General features: G+C 41.7%; 1 protein-coding gene across 1 annotated transcript in view; it reads right to left on the reverse strand.

Annotated features, from left to right (window-relative positions):
* SOCS6 (suppressor of cytokine signaling 6) overlaps nucleotides 1–14,450 on the reverse strand; it is a 42,073-nt gene extending 27,623 nt beyond the window's left edge. The window contains exon 1 of the mRNA XM_077135251.1: nucleotides 14,350–14,450. The gene's annotated coding sequence lies outside the window, so the exon portion shown is untranslated. The remainder of the gene's footprint in view (nucleotides 1–14,349) is intronic.
* Nucleotides 14,451–14,686: the final 236 nt, after the last annotated feature.

Here is a 14,686-nt window from a genome sequence, read left to right on the forward strand (position 1 = left end):
TTCAATAATGTTTTACTTTTTAAATATTCTATACCGAAGATGTAATGTTTATATTAGAATAATGTTTGTGAACTTATTTGTTCTTAAATTACTTTTAAAAAGGGAATGGCTGGGTTAATCCATCATTTTAACGCAAAATGCAAGACCTTTTCTTGGCTTTTGGATATAAAATCACTGCCAACCAAAAAAAAAAAAAAATCAATAAATAAGAATGCTGCTCTATAGTTATTTTATTAGACCCCCAAAAGCCTCACCCTTCTCCTTAAAAAAAGGAACCCACTTTTTACAAATATGCAAAATTTCCATATTGATAAAAAAAAAAAAATTGGCCTTAAATATCCAAAGCTGAAATGACAAAAGAACAGTAAACCCACCAGTTTTTCAGTGACTCTCTTCCCTCCCTCCTTACTCAGCTTATATTTCATGATCAATCATTATCCTTCATACTTACTCTCAATTCTCTCATCCCACTCTCCCTTGGAAAAACCCTCTTGGCAAAACCACACTAGTTAAATCCAATTCTGCCTATATCACTCCTTTGCCTATTCAGATGAATGTAGCTAAAGAAAAACATAACTACTGTGATTTATATCAGTTTATATTCACGTGACCATGAACTTCAGGTAGAATTTTAATGCTGTCTTGAAATCAAACTACATTTCCCTAGTCCGCTCACCCTTACTTTTTTTTTTTTTTACTGGGCAGGAACAGGGAATCGAACCCAGGTCTCCTGCATGGCAGGCGAGAATCCCACCTGCTGAGCCACCGTGGCCTGCCCCACTTTTTTAGCTGACCATTTCACACCTTCTCTCTTCCTTCCTCTAGCATCTAACTTACTCCCCAATTCTGTCTCAGTTGTTGGTCCAGCTTCCTATTTCTCTGGGAAAGTTAAGGCCATCAGAAGAAAGCGTCACAGACTCCACCACCACCTCCACCCATCCAGCACTGTTTCATAGCTACTCCACCGTTACCACACAGACGAACCATCTACACGTCCTTTCTAAAGGCTCCTCTCCACTTGTGCACTCAACCTCCTTCAGATGACTCCAATTTCTCCTCTCTATTGGATCATTTCCAAAATTAATATGTCTCATATATATCAATCAGCTAGTTTTAGCCAGTTTCCTTACCAGGTAAGGTCACAGCTCTCTAATCTGATCTGCAGCAAAACAGCTGTGAGGATTATATACTCCAGATCTCTTATTTCTCTTCTCCCATTTTCTCTTAAACCCATACCAGAGACATTCTCCACCATAACACAGAAACTGTTGTGTTCAAGGTCACCAATGATCTCCTCATTGCCCAAATCCAGTGTCAAGTCTCAGTCCATAAGCTCTACCAGCATTCACACAGCCTATCACTCCTTTCCCATGATATAATCTTACCATTTTGTTTCACGGACAGCACACTATCATTGATGGCTCCTTCTCATCTCCTGTGCTAGTTCCTCTTCTTCTCTTCCACCCAGCACTCAGATTTTGGTCAACTATTCTCCATCTACATGCATGTCCTTACATGATTTCATCTATTTTCAAGGCTTTAAATAGCCATTTATTCCAAAATTTACATTTCTCTAATATCAAACCAGTTAACTCTGAAAACTCTTTTTGACATTCCCACTTGGATGTCTTATAGATACAAGAAACTTAACTGAAACTTTCTCACCCCACTCCTCAGACCTGCTCTACTTGCCATCTTTGCTACATTTGCTTATGGCTACTGCATTCTTCCAGCTGCTCCAGATCAAAAGCCTTCGAATCATCTTTGACCCTCCCTATATCTCATACCCCTCACAAAATGGAGCAAAATCACAATTGCAGTTACCTTCAAAATACATGCAGAATCCAACCTCTTTTACCACCATACTGACTGGTCTACACCACCATCCCTCTCACCTGCACACTGCAATATCCTCCAGAATTAGTTTCCTTGCTTTCTACCTTGACATCTAGTCTTTTCTCAATATAGCATCCATACTAATCCTTAAAGAAAATGTCAGGTCACTCCTCTGCTCAAAACCCTCTAGTAGTTTCCTAATTTTGGATAGAGTAAAAGTAAAAATCCTTACAATGACCGGTAAGTCCATATATCCATTACCTCTTTAAACTCATCTCCTACCACTGTGCCCCTCATTCACATCACTCCAGCCACCCTGGCCTCCCCTCCCCGTTAGTCCTTCGAGTCACCAGGTGACTTAACACTCCCATCTTAGGGTTTGCAATGGCTATTCCTTTTGCCAGTGGGTAACTTTCTTCAAGACTTCACTCAAATTTCAATGAGGCCTACCCTGAACACACAATTTAAAATTGCAACAACCACCTGGCATTCCCAATCTGCCTTTATTCTACTTACTTTCCCACCCCATCCCCAACACCTATTCCTTTTTAGCACACACGTACTTTTGTTTAGTTACTGGTTTATTGTTCACTGTGTTTCCTCCCACCCCCAATATACTCACACAATGTGCAGAATGTATGTCCACAATGGCCACATTTTTTTGTCGTTTTTGTTTAGAACAGGTACTGGCCAAGAGCAGGTGCACAGCAGATACTATTAAATGAATTAAAACCCTGCTATCCTGTCTCTAACTAAACTCATGGCCAGCAAATGTGTCAGGAACTAAAATGGTTAATCAGTGTGGTGTTTGGAAGCTATTTGTACTCCAAAAAGAGATCTTCATAAATTTAATCCATTTCTGTGGATATGAACCCTATGTAAATATGACTTTTTGATAAGGCTACTTCACTTAAGGTATGACCTACCTCACACCTTAAGTGAATGGGTTTTAATCCTCTTACCGGAGTTCTTTATAAATGGAATGAATACAGAGAGAAAAAAGAAAGACATGGAAACAAAGCTGAAAGAATGAAACGCAGAAGAGAAGGGAGAGACCAGCAGATGCTTCCATTGCCTTGTCATGTGACAGAGGAGCTAAGGACTGCCAGAAGCCAGTCTTGGGGGAGAAAAAAGCATTACCTTGATGATGCCTTGAATTGGACATTTTCGTGGCCTCAAAATTGTATGCCTGTAAGTTAATAAATTTCCATTGTTTAAGCCAAAGCCATTTCATGGTATCTGCTTTGAGCAGCCTAGGAAACTAAAACAATTAGATTTAATAAAAAAGACATCCCCACTGAACATAGAGTAGGAGTGGAAGCTATATATTCTATCCCAAAAAAGCTACAAATTTCAGAAAATACCATAACTTCTGAAAAGCTACTATTGGGAAGACCTTTTCCACTGGTCTCCTGTATTTCCGCATATCTTGCAAAGGCATGAAAGGACTCTATTCTAGACTAGCCTATCTTTTCAAGGATATCGGTAGAACAAACAGCCCTTGATGACAGCGGTAAGATCTCCTTCCGGGAGCAGAGAGCAAATTTGTTTACTATTCTGTATAATAAAGATACTGCATCCCTCTAGGCAAAGATCAGGCAGGAAGCCTTACTACCCATTAAAAAATAGGTTCTCTAAGCTAGGTGTACCTCTTCTCCAATGCAACCCTGTTGTCATCTGACCCTCTTTGACTAGGATATAGGAACTGGGGCTCAGAAACTGGCCCAAATCCTGATCCTCTGGCCATAGCTACTACCCTGAATAATAAAGTCCTTCACCTCTGACCCAGGAGTCTCATGTCTTCTGCCAGCATCCATGAAACGTGGCAGATGGGGGACTAACTCCTTAGCTTGCCTGTACGGTAAAATCCCAGCCCCTTCACAGTATCTGACACATGCACGCAGATAAAAACAAATGAATAAAAATGCTCTGATTTCTTTCAGGACCTATAGAGCTTAGCACAATAAGCTTTACTTTAAAAAGTAATTTAAGCATGGTGCAATGGTGGCTCAGTGGCAAGAACTCTCGCCTGCCAAGCAGGAAAGCCGGGTTCAATTTCTAGAGCCTGCCCATGCCAGAAAAAAAAACAAAAAGTAATCTGAATATCTAGGTGGCTACACTGGTTGATAAAAAAAACTTAAAGATGACCAAGTTAAAAAAAAAATGGACTTAAACTGTTGCCATATAATAAAATTGGGTAAGTTAAGGATAAGTTTATAACTAAAGAAAAGGCATAAAAAATTTTCAAGTGTTTCACTCCCAGAAAACATCTTTGGAGGCCACTGACAAAAAAATATCAGGACTAAGATGAACTTGTTGTGTGACACTGAGTGTATCTCCTTACTTCCTGGGTCCATCTATAAAATAAGAGGTTGATCTCAAAATGGCATTCACCTCTAAAAGGATCTGATCACATAAGAACAATAAAAATATGCACAGACTTAGAAGTTTAACTTACTGAGAATGACACTTACATGGGCATTTCTAAGCACCTTTTACTATAACAAGCTAGTAGTTACAAAGCTAGTAGTTAGGTTCAGGTGTCAACTTGGCCAGGTGATGGTGCCCAGTTCTGCTGCAGTGGGCATAAGCCATCAACATGTGAAATTCATCCACAGCTGATTACACCTACACTAAAGGGAGTGCCTTCCGCAATGAGTGGCCTTTAATTTACTTAGCTAGATGTCTAAAAGGAGAGGTCAAAAGAGAGCTGAGCAGCTCAGATCCTGATGCAGAAAGGAACCGTACCAGGGAAAGCCATCTGAACCCAGAAGCCTGGAGGGAAGGCCAGCAGATGTCACAGTGCGCCTTCCCATGTGACAGAGAAAGCCAGAGGGAAGCCAGCTGCCTTTCCTCCAAAGAACTGTAAATCTGTAACTAAATAAATCCCCTTTATAAAAGCCAGTCCATCTCTCGTGTATTGCATTCTGGCAGCATTAGCAAACTAAAATAGATGTAGCCTCTGTGTTGGACGGATTCCTATTAAGTTGAACGTGAAACAAATGTCCATTATTTGAATCATTTAAAATTGTTAATGTAGCTGGCTTATGTAAAAGTGATTAATGAAATGAATACATTTTTATTTTGAAAAGGCAGAGATAAGGAAGCAGAGAACAGCTGGAAAACAAAAATTCCAACAGACAAAATTAAAAATTCAGTGAAAGACAAAGTGAGAACATCACCTGCCCCTCCCAAAAAGGACCAAAAAATGAAAAGAAATTTTGAAAGAAAGCTAAGAAAATTAACACATCAATCCAGGTCCAACATTAAACTAAGGAGGGCTTCAGAAAAGGGAAAAGGAGGAGAAGGAGGAGGAGCAGAAAGAGGAAGCCGAAGAGAAAACAAAGGATAAGGCATTATTAAAATAATTAAAAAATTTTTCCCAGAACTGAGGAACTCAAGTTTATGAACTGAAAGGGTCCATGGGATGCTCAGTACATCTACAGACGGAAAAAAAAACAATAATCAGGCACACCACCAAGAAAGTTTAGAACTCAAGAGATGGCACAAAAGTCCTAAAAAGCTTCCTGAAGAGGAAAAAAAAAACTATATACAAATAATTGGGAAAAATATCACAGATGGCTTAAAAAAGTAATACTGAAAGCAAACAGACAGTGGTGTAATGCCTTCAAAACCCTATCCACACAGCAGACTTCACGAGAGGCAGAAATAATCCTTTATTACATGCTGAGATTTCAGGGTTAAACTGCCACTACAGCATACCCTGCTCTATCCTGATTAAACTGTTTACCTAGAATTCTATACACAGTCAGGCTATAAACCAAACATTTAGAACAAAGACATTTTCTCACACACAGGGTCTCTAAAATGGAAAGAAAGAAATGACTTCCCTGATCACCTTTCTGAGAAGTTACCAGGAGGATTCAAATTAAGGAAGTAAACTAGGGAACAGTCTACCCCAGACAGGAAAGAGGAAGGAGTCCCCAGAATGATGGTATAGGCTCCTGCCATTCACCCTATATGAGATACCATTCCTGTCTTCCATAATCTCTTCCCAAGCAAATATGGGTCCCAAAGACAGCTCAACTACCACTCCTTCATGAAGATACAAATCCAGATTCCCCAACTCCCAGGACTGAATTAAAACATTTTGCATCCACTGGTGTTTATGGGGGCATTGTTCATGATTGCCAACGGATGGAGATGGCCTAATAGTACACTGACTGATGAACAGAAGGGCGAACTGCGGTGTATACATACAATGGAATATTAAGCAGCAGCAGAAAGGAATGAAGTCATGAGACATGCTATTAGGGGAAGGAACCTTGAGGACATTATGTTGAGTGAAATAAGCCAAAAACTGAAGGACACATATTGTATGGTCTCACTACTACAATTAACTATAATGAACAAACTCTGAGAATTGAATTCAAGAGCATAGGTCATCAGAGGATAGAAAGTGAGCAGAGATTGGGCAATCAATGCTTAAGGAGTACAGAATGTTCAATAAGGCTCACTGTAAAGGTTCCTAAATGGCAAGCTCTTACAGCAGTCACATTTATTCCTGAGTTTTAACTGTTATTTCTAAATTCTGAGATGCTGTGCTCTTTCTGTATAACCTGGTAGTTCCCTGGAACTTTAGGTATCTGTATGACACCTGAGACTCAAGAGTTAAGAGTCAGCATTACTTCACACAACAACTGTTAAAGAAGCTGAAAAAAAGATCAGAATTCAATCAGAGATATGAATGAAGCAGATCTGGTTAGGACTAAGGCAAATAAGAATTCAGGGTAAAGGATGATATTGTCTATATTTAAAATTTCAACATCGGTGTGATACCAAAGGAAGAGATGTTTGTTTTGTCCAAAATTTAGTTCTGTAGTACACTATCTAATTTAATTAGATAGTGTCTGGTCAGTTTACTTAAACAACCTAATTACATGGAATCTAGAATATGGAATGAGATGTTATTCTGTACAGGTTAATGTCATACCCTGATACATTCCAGAGTATTTGGGACAAAAAAATAAAAAGTATTTGCAAAGTCCCTTGAGGGGCTGGGGAAAAAATATGGAACTATTAAACTTCCCCACCTAAGGAATTCCGGATATTCTCTCAAGCTTAGGGTCTCCCAATTTAATAAACCGAGCACTCGATCTTCAGGCTTTCCCTTATGAAACTTATATTTGCAACAGTGAGGCTAAGCCTACTTAATATTATGCATAAAATCACTCCCAGAGAATCTTTTTTGTTGCTCAGATGTGGCCTATCTCCTTAAGACAGCTCAGCAAATAAACTCACTAGCCTCCTCACTACATGGAACATGACTCCCAGGGGTGTAGGTCTCCCTGGCAAAGCGTGACATGACTCCCAGTGATGGTTTGGCCCTGGCATTTTGAGATTGAAAAAAATGCCTTGACCAAAAGGGAGAAAAGAAATAAAATAAAATTTCAGTGGCTAAGAGATTTCAAATACACTAGAGAGGTCATTCTGGCAGTTACTCTTATGCAAGCTTCAACCAGACATTGCAAATCGCCACAATATGCCAAGTCCCAACCAACAGTATTTCTGAAAACCCTAAAAAAATACCCTGTGTTCTAGCTAAGACTCTGTAACAGCTGTACTTAATATATTTTTTTCAGAGACTTAAGGCCTCCAGATTGTTCCATGCCAGATAAGCCCTGAAACCCAGAGGTACCAGTCTCTCCAAGAACATCAACATTTTCATTCCTCTACCCCATAAGGTCAGCATCCCTTTCCAGTATGAAGAAATGAAGATTGTCATTACCCAGATATCCCTGAAGTTTGAGAGAATGATCAAATGAGAGGGAGGAAGTGTAAATGAGAAATCAGGATTTAAAAAAATGATCATGACTACTGATTCATGCTACAGGTATTTCTTTTTAGTTCCTAGTGTATTAAAAGAGCCAGAAGGAAATACCTGGAATTACTGAACTGTTATCCAGTAGCCTTGATCCTTGATAATGATTATAAAGCCATATAGCTTTTATCCTGTGACTGTGATTGTAAAAACCTTGTGACTGGCACTCCCTTTATCAAACATATGGGTTGAGGAGAACTAAAGACATGAATGAAAAATAATAATGATAATAATGATGATGATGATGTTGAGAATATGGGGGGGATACCCCCATATAAACTAAGGACAACAGTTATAGTACTACTTTCATAATCTTTCATCAATTGTAACAAATGCAACAACTGTTACAAAATAGTAGAATTACAAAAAAAGAGTTATCAATTGTAACAAATTTTCCACACCAATACAAGTGTTGGTGGTGGGGAGACATCTGCATGGGAAGCCTGTATTTTATGCATGATTGTTCTGTAAGCCCACAACTTCTCTAATAAAAAAAAAATGTTTTTAATAATAATTTTTAAAACCATTTTCATCAAAGGCAAAAGAATATCTCTGAAAAAAAACAGAGCTGCAAACATTAGGTTCCACTCTTAAATCTGCTAGTAACACGGTATGTGACTCTGGGCAAATTTCTTTATCACTCTTGGTCTCAATTTCCACATCATCTGTATAAGGAAAAGGCTGTCTACCATCAGCAAGGTTCCTCCTATCTCTAAAACACAGTAATCCTGCAAATGTATAAAACAACTGAAATCCGAATACAACTGGTATATTCTTAAAGAGTCCACCAGACAACACAACAAGCAAACTCATCGCCCTCCCCCGTCTACGTGGGGCATGACTCCCAGGGGGGTGGCAACATGGGACAGAAATCTTAGAATGAGCTGAGACTCAGCATCAAGGGATTGAGAAAACCTTCTAGACCAGAAGAGGGAAGAGTGAAATGAGACAAAATAAAGTGTCAATGGCTGAGAGATTCCAAACAGAGTCAAAAGGTTATCCTGGAGGTTATTCTTACGCATTAAGTAGATATCACCTTGTTAGTCAAGATGTAATGGAGAGGCTGGAGGGAACTGCCTGAAAATGCAGAGCTGTGTTCCAGTAGCCATGTTTCTTGAAGATGACTGTATAATATAGCTTTCACAATGTGACTGGGTGATTGTGAAAACCTTATATCTAATGCTCCTTTTATCTACCTTATCAACAGATGAGTAAAACATATGGAATAAAAATAAATAATAGGGGGAACAAATGTTAAAATAAATTTAGTAGATTGAAATGCTGGTGATCAATGAAAGGGAGAGGTAAGGGGTATGGTATGTATGAATTTTTTTCTGTTGTCTTTTTATTTCTTTTTCTGAATTGATGCAAATGTTCTAATAAATGATCATGATGACGAATATGCAACTATGTAATGATATTGTGAATTATTGATTATATATGCAGAACAGAATGATTATATGTTAAGAATGTTTTTGTTTGTTGGTATGTTTTTAAAAAGAAAAAAATATTCTACCAGAATCTGTAATATTTGGTAATAATGTTATTTCCTAAATGTTATTTTTTTAAAACTTTAACTGCATTGACAGATAAAAATGACTACGGTCAGAGGGAAGAATGACATTTCAGTTAGAAATCAAAATTAAATTTTAAAATCAAACATCTTCATTATTACAGCCACAAAAATAAAATTCACAAAAGGAAAATCATACAGAGTAACAAATCTACCAGTGAGAATTCACCTTACTTAAAAAGTCTATTGACTATGTTATTTCAATTACCCAGCTTGTTATTGGTGTGGTCAGAATATCTACTGCAAACAATCACTACAAGTACAAGCTTAGGCAGTACCAAATGACTGGCTATCACAGTACTTGGTGAATATGATTTGACTAGGGAGTTCTAAAAATTAACATTAAAATATTAGAAATTTTTTGATGGAAATCTTACCTATTAGGAGTCATATATTCTTTTGCCTTCTCAAAACAAATACTTCAGATACAAATGTGTGTATTAATTACCTTATGCTGTTATTAAACTGCTGAGCATAGAAAGAGGACTCTACAGATGACCCAATTCACCTGTTGAAAATTTTCAGGGTGGAGTGGTGATACCATCAGAGGTTATTGATGTTTAGATAACTGCTTGTCTCCCAGGCCTTCAGAGAGATTCTGTCCTTTCTCTTTTACATGCTGGATTTCTTATTCTCTACTGTCTGGTGCTAGGAAAAACGAGATCACCTCTGGTCCCCAAATACAGTCTTCAAATGTGATGCCCTTTTAATAACTTAAAAAAAATATTTTAGAGTGATGACTGCTCAGAGTGATGAGACAACATTAGAACAAACAGGATGAAACCAGAGGAGGAGCTCTGCAGAGAAGGCAAAGGGTGGTTCTCTGGGTCCTGGACCTCCAACTGCCAGCACCCACTGCCCAGCGCGCCCATCACTGCGGACCGTGTGACCACCTGTCATCCTCACAACTCCTGCACCACTGAGAGTCTCTAAACTTTCACTCTCTTCCCCCTTGTATTTCCATTTCTCTTCTCATCTTTGGTCTCACATCCTTTTCCCACATTTGGCTTCCTTAACAAGAAACACTGAGTATTAAATATATTGCTGATTAATCAGAACACTCCCTTTAACTGATACGGAACATTTTGAACTAATTATTACCATCAACACTTGCTATATTCCAGGCACTGACCTAATAAATTTGCATGCATGATCTCATCTAATTTGCACACCAACCCTGAAGACGCCTTATTTACAGATAAGGCAAATAGGGTTTAAAGCGTTCTTTTAAAACCAATCCTATAAAATCAAACTGCTGAACTTCAAACCTAGATCTGAATTCCTGAGACAGCCTTCACCAACTGTAACCTGAGTCTTCCAGATCTTTGGTTTATCTAACTCCTTCCTGCTTGATTCTGCAGATAATAGAGCTTATCATAAAGTGCCAGGTAGTTAAAAGTTTTACTTTAGAAGCTATGGAAGTTAACGCCAAGGGTTACTCTCCACATGCCATAAATAACCGTTCTTCCAGGAGTGCTGCCCGCTGGGTCTCTATTACCAGCCCCACCCGCAGACAGTTCTCATGGGCCAGCGTTTATAAGGACGCTGGATTTATTACTGCTATGATTTATTCAGCTGTGCACGCCAGCTCAGACAGCGGTAAATAAACAATACAAAAACCCAACAGATTTCTAAGAGGAACACAGCACATCTTTGTCTTTAATGTATAGATGACAATATTACAGCTACCATTTATCAAACTCCTATGTGCCGGAGGCGGAACTGGCTGAGCACCTTCTGTATATCATGCCCCTCCTCAGCAGTCCGCCCCGCGCAGTGTGTGGGGGACACAAGGGAGAAGACCACAGACCACATCCTGCCCTCATGGAACTTACACTGGAAGGGACTGTGGGGTGGTGGTAGTGGGACAGGGACAATGACAGGTAAATGAAGTAATTATACAGTAATAAATGTTATGAGGGAAACATACAACTTGATGAAAGAAAATTACTGAAGAAACATGAAGGTAGTCAGGGGCGCCTTCTCTGAGAGGTGATGCTTGTACTGAGATCCCAGAATGAACCAAACATAGGAGGAGCCACTAAAAAGAGACCATCTAGGCAAACCGAAGGACACGTCAGACATGGGGAGGCAGGACACAGCTTGGGATGTGGAGGAACACAAAGTCTAGAGCTTAACTTTTTAAGGCAGAGGGCTGTTCAAGATGAGGCTCAGAAGAAGGCAGAAATGAGTTAACATTCCAGAACTAGGCAGAAGCCTGGAAGCCTGGGGCAAAAGGCTTGGATTTTACCCTAAACAAAACATACAATAACTCTGAGAGGGGATATAAACTTGTTCAAGGTCACATAGCTAGCAAAAGCATGCTTTTTCCCACAGATCTAACACCTCCAAAATGCCCTCTATGTGTAACGTGGGGGCTGAAATCTTAAATGACTTTATCTGAGTCTCTCTAAACAAGACCAAGACACAGATACTTTCTTTAAATCTATTTTCCAATAGCCACCTTAAATCAATTATTCCAATTAAAGTACAATTTAATTTTTGTGTGGATCACCAAAAGAGCGCGTACTCAGTGTAAAGTAAAGCATGCCCTTGGTCCTAAACTTTCCATTACCCACTAGCTAAACCAACATGCTGAGCAGCATAATCACCCATAAAAACATTAGTGACAATTTCACTCTCAATACAACCCAAAAACAAGTATGTCTCACCGCTGTTTCTCTTTTACTACTATCTTGACAACATATTCACGCAAGGTTTCCCTTTTAAATGACATATACTAGTATTAGAAAGTTCTCCCTTGTGAAAAGAATAATTTTACAAAAGTGCTCACAGGCACCACAGAGGTAAGTGCCATTTCCAAAACTGGAGGAGAGATGAGGACAGACAACTGAAAAAGACAATCTTCACTTCCTATAAAAGTTGCACAAACAGAAAACTGCAAAAAGTAATATTCTTAGCTCTAGGTCATTTACCTCCCTACCTTATTATTTAAATTACACACACACACACACACACACACACATACATATCCATTAACTATACAAGATTATACATAACAGAGGGCATCTGACCTCATACCTCAACATATGTATGCGTGTATCATCCTTTTTCACATGATTGCACATTTTTGGAAAAGTATAACAGTAATTGCCACAAATTCAGAAATGGACATATTTCCCCCTTTTTAGAGCATATTAAATTAAATAAGATCACACAACTATTTCTATAAACAAAATAAAAGATACTATCAGCAACACAAGTTTCAATGGAGAAAACTTCTAGGGTTTCTCTCATAAGTGAAGTCACAGAAAAAGACAGTAGTAAAAATATACTTGCCTTCTCTTTCCTAAAAAGGGGGTGACTGAAAAGAACACATTTTCAGTTCTAAAGCAAGATTGGATCAAAGCACAGGAATGTGAATGCCTGAGAATGCGGTCAGTACAGCAGAGCTTCTCCACCCAATCCCTGCACCGCCACTCCAGGGTTGCCAGGTGGCCAGGTGACACCCTAAGGGTGTGCCCTCGGGTGTGGAGGCAGTGCCTGAGGACGACCCATCTCCCACTACAAGAGGAAAGGAACAGGCCAGATGTGTCCCAGAAATTCAGAAGGTATCTTAGGAAGACAAGAAGGAAGAAAAAAAAAGGGGAAAAGGTGTTTCAAAAGAGATGTGGAGGGGACCCTAAAAGGGGTAAAGGTTCAGGGGTATAAACCCCTTACCCATAAGGAGTACCCACAGATACTGAGATCTTCTAAGAAATTCTATCAAGCCCTCACTGTCATACAGCTCCCTCAAAGGCAACAAAAAAGGATGAGGGAGTGGGCCTTGGTAACCAAGGGTCAGTCACATATTTTGTAGGATGGATTCAGACACCATGCCCATGCTAAGTGATGCAGGAGAATAGGTTAGAAAGCACAGGAGAAAGCATCACGGATTATTTTTCAGGGTTTTATCTATGAAACCTGATAAAAATGTCATTCATGTTTTCAAATAACACTAATTCTCCTTGATACCCAATACCCCAGTTAAAATTCCTTCAAGTAATCTAAGTGGATTTCGTTTTGGGAGTTGTTGGGTTCAAAAGAAGTCAAGGTACCTTTGATATTTCATCTGTAAATGGATGGTAGTTTACTTTTGTTTCATTACAGATGTATCTTTATTCGAAGGAACACAGTAAAATTTTAAAAGAATTATTTGGAAAATATCTTGCATCTTATTCACATTATCATCGTGTCTATTAAGCTCTTCCTTATACACTTAAGCATGTTGCCTTATGGAAGGTAGACATTCAAGAAACGTTTGTTGAGATGAATTCAACATTATCTGATTACCGGAAAGCTGTTCTACCACCTATTCCCATCTTGCCCTTAGTTTCAGAAAGAGTGGGAACAGGAACCCCAAATTTCGCATTCTGCTTAATTGTTAACTTGGCATACTGACTCCTGTACATTCCAAGTTTTGTGCCAGGACCTGACGCTGAGAAATGTCTGTAGTTCTGCTACATAAATGGGCCACGATGGTGTCCCAGAAACTGCCAACTACTGAGGCAACTGAAAGTAGGGCCTGCTTCGGTTCCAGGGGCGGTTAAAAACTCCCCAATCCTGCATTCCCTACAGCCGTGGAACTAAATTACCACCGCCGCGCACCTTAAAAGAGGAACTCGGGTCCCAGCCAGAGCATGTGAACCGACGCCCCCCAGCCCACCTGGCGGGGCCGGCCAGCGCGCTGCAGCCGGGGGCTCGCGGGCGGCGGCGGGGCAGCCAGGCAGGCCTCACCGGCCCCAGGCCTCGCCGAGCCCCGGCCTCTCCCCGGCCTCTGTCCGCGGGCGCCGGGCAACAAAGGCGGCGGCCGGGCCTCGCGCGCGGCCCGGGAGGGAGCGGCGCGCGGCGGAAGCGGCGGCCGCGCAGGCCTCGGCCCTCCCCGGGACGTACCCCCGGCCGGCGCCCCCCGCGCCCCGCGCCCCCGGCCCGCCGCAGGCCCCCCGGCCGCCGCCCCGCCGCAGCCCGGCCCGGCGCCTGTCCCCCGCCCACCCCGCCGAGGGGAGGCCGGGTCTCCGGGCCGGTTTCCGGTGACGGGGAAGCGAGAGGCAGAGCGCAGCCGGGGCCGGCCTCCCTCTCGGGCTCCGCAGACGCTCACCCCGCGGCGGCCGCAGCTCCGCTTCCTCGCCCAGCGCCGGCGCGACTGCCGCGCTCGGCCCTCCTCCCGGGCACCTCCTCCTCCCGCCTCCTTCCTCCTCCTCCTCCTCCGCCGCCGCCGCCGGGAGGGCGCGCCGCGGCGCCTCGACCCGAGCGGGGAGCGGCGGCGGAGCCGGGCGGGCGGACCCGCGCCCACCACTCGGCCCGCGGCGCAGGCGGGGGGCGCGGGGCGGGGCGGGGCGAGGGGCGGGGGTGCTGGGCGGGGAGGAGGGGGGCCGCGCGGGTGGGGGAGGGTGGGGGGAGGGGGCCGAGGGGAAGAGAGGGGCCGGGGGCGGAGG

Source organism: Tamandua tetradactyla, chromosome 18 (genome assembly GCF_023851605.1).
Source record: "Tamandua tetradactyla isolate mTamTet1 chromosome 18, mTamTet1.pri, whole genome shotgun sequence".
NCBI classification, from domain to species: domain Eukaryota; kingdom Metazoa; phylum Chordata; class Mammalia; order Pilosa; family Myrmecophagidae; genus Tamandua; species Tamandua tetradactyla.